Genomic DNA, 3,136 nt, shown 5'->3' with positions numbered 1-3,136 from the left:
ACTTAATACCATGAGTTTACGGCCATAAACTCATGGGGAAATTACCCCTTGGCTGTAAACTCATGTGGTAATTACCATGGGCCATAACCTCCAATGTAAAGCCATACAACCCTTAGGTGCAACCCCTTTAGTACTTATAACACTTAAATCAAAGTGTTTTCTATGTTCTAGGGTACCTATACTTCTTAATTAGTTGTTAAATCACTAATTAGATACATATATGTATCATTATATGTTAAATAGGATCAGTGTGTGTGTTCAAGTCTTCATTTGACACTTAGCATCCTATCCAACACTTCATCCAAACCACTCACTACATGTGAGTTCATACCCCTTAACTTATCTTTAAATGATTTTAAATGCTTTTAGGGGGGGGGGATACAAGTAGAAAACATGCTAGTTATATAATCAATCACATGTGATTTATAACTGTGTTTCAAACAAGGATTTCATATACTTCAAACTGTGTTTCAAAACAAACTACTTTTAAATCGTTTTATAAACTGACATCAAGTCATTATTTATTTATTGTTCAAAACTCTTTAAATGTATTACAAAACCTCTTTTTAACTTATATATACTGTCAAAAGCATGTCTATATACAGTGGCGGAACCAGAAAAAATATTTAGGGGTAGCACATTTTTTTCTGCGTAAGACCTAAAGGTTAAAACCAGAAAAAATCCAGTTTTGGTCCTTTCGGATGCGGTCAATGATGTTAAACATAAATAGAAGCAAGTTGGTTATATTTATAAATACCATCAAACCACCACCACTATACTTCTCTAACAGCTTTTCCTGCCTAATCTCTAGCCTTCACCTTTGCTTTGACAACATAGTGAACCTGCATAACTGTAAGTATATAAAAATGTCATGAAAGCTGGAACTCTACTTTCATCCAGCAAAGCAAACATATACTTGGAAGTATCATCCCCATTGTCTTCATCATATTAAAAAAAAAGAAAAGAAAAGATCAAATGAGAGCGTTAAGGAAGCCATGGCTGATGGATAAATTTAAGAATATAAATATGTACCCTCACTTCATAACATTACGGTCAAACATATACTTAAAACCAAAACAAATTATGCTCACCAATTTCTCATTATTATTTTTTGTTTGGATTATGCCCCTTCAACACCTACCACCTAATGAGTAATGCTTAATACTGATGTCACATGTGCATCGATCTACACTTGAGTCATACAAAAAACAGATCACTAACTAGTTGAAGAGTGGAAAGCAACAAAAGCAATATAAAAGATGTCAATAGATACTGGAACGGATGATTGAAGCATTTGGTTTCAACATTGTGGATATTTTTCATTGAAGAGTTTTATCAAACACTTTGTGTTCATAAAAAACAGACCCAGATTAAACAATCAGCCCCATATGAAAACCCCTAAAATATAGTATAATCTATAGAGCTATTTCACGATTTCTACTAGTAGAAAATAAAAAATAAAAACAACTAAAGCAACTACCACGTTTTGGATATGCAATTGAGAAGATGAGCAAGAAGAAGTCGGAAGTTTCAGTTGTAAAGTAGAGAAACTCATGTGTGACTTCAATGCTCCTCTTTCTCATCTTAATTGTCCCTCGCCTTCAGCAATCAGGGATAAGGAGTAGAACAATATATCATATTATCATCTAGGTGTAAATTACATTTCTCAGACGAACTTGAGGGGTAGCACGGGCTACCCCCTGACTACTAACTGGTTCCGTCCCTATCTATATATGTATAGTTATATACATAATGTTTAAAGGACTTAGGACTTCTAGCTCGCTTTATTTCCTTTTCCTTGTTTGGATGTGGACTTAGGGTATCGGCCAGTTGTCCGAAGGTCGTCTAAATATTAGATATATATAATGTATACATATGTAGACATAAAAGTTCTATTCAATCAGTTCAGTACCTTTGGGTAGCAAAGGTATACATTCATCTATTCATATACATAAGTTACTAGTAAACTATAATAGGTATAATTTAGGAGAATACTATCATATACAAGTTCTATAACAAAGAATACTATAACAGAGAATACTAGACAGAGAATATTATACAAAGGATACTATACAGAGAATACTATACATAGAATACTATTACTATAACAAGTATACTATAACAAGATTCAGAGATAACATAATGTGAGATACTACTTCATGACACATCGACCATTTCGTTATGTCACGTTTTGTAACCAGAATCTCCTGGAGGGAGAGCGTGAGTTTGCGTATAGATCTATACTGGATAGACTATCTTACACCTTTGTTGTTCACTACAGTAGGATTTGCAAGTCTATGGGTGCCAAATGTCATTTCTTCCGACGTCTTTCATCATCGTGTTATAGTCAGATTAGTATGGTAACAATCATATCACATTTTGCCTTAATTAAACCATTGGCTTTAAGGTAGTTATTACTTAAGTGATTAATACAAATAATACTGCAGTATACATATACATTTTCCCACTATATTCAAATTGTGATCTTCTCACATAAAGGGTAATATAAAACTATATTTTGGTAATGATAGTCATAATTGGGAAAAACATTCACTTTTACAAAGAGACAAACATACAATACAGTCGGGTCTTGGTAGAAGACTACTTTTATACTAGTAGAAAATATAGGATTTTCTAGGAGTTTTCAAACATATACAAACATTTACATTGATCAATTACAAACATTTTCATCAAACTTATACAAACATTGACACTAAATACTTATGAACTCACTAGCTTAAATGTTGATCTACGCTTTCAAAATAACTTGTATTCTCAGGTCACTAGTAGACAGGTATCAATGATCAGGTTTTGAGAAGACGGAGCATCTTCAAGACTCGTCTTTTATTTTGATTATTCATTTTTGGTGTCTTATTACTATTAAAGAACACACTTGTATGAAATTATACTATTAATGTAATGGATGATGTTGTTGCTTATTTACTACTTTGCATTGTTATGATACTGTACATGACGTCCTCCGCCCCAGAACGTTTCCGCCATTCTTGGTTTTGGAGTGTGACATCATCACTTTGCTTTAGATTACATCTAGATCTATCCAGCTTCCATTGTCGCTGCCACACTCCTTGATCTCACGTTCTTCATAGAAAAAACTCCACTGAAGATGCTTTGATTT

Source organism: Lactuca sativa, chromosome 2 (genome assembly GCF_002870075.4).
Source record: "Lactuca sativa cultivar Salinas chromosome 2, Lsat_Salinas_v11, whole genome shotgun sequence".
Taxonomy (NCBI): domain Eukaryota; kingdom Viridiplantae; phylum Streptophyta; class Magnoliopsida; order Asterales; family Asteraceae; genus Lactuca; species Lactuca sativa.
This window is presented reverse-complemented; position numbering follows the sequence as displayed.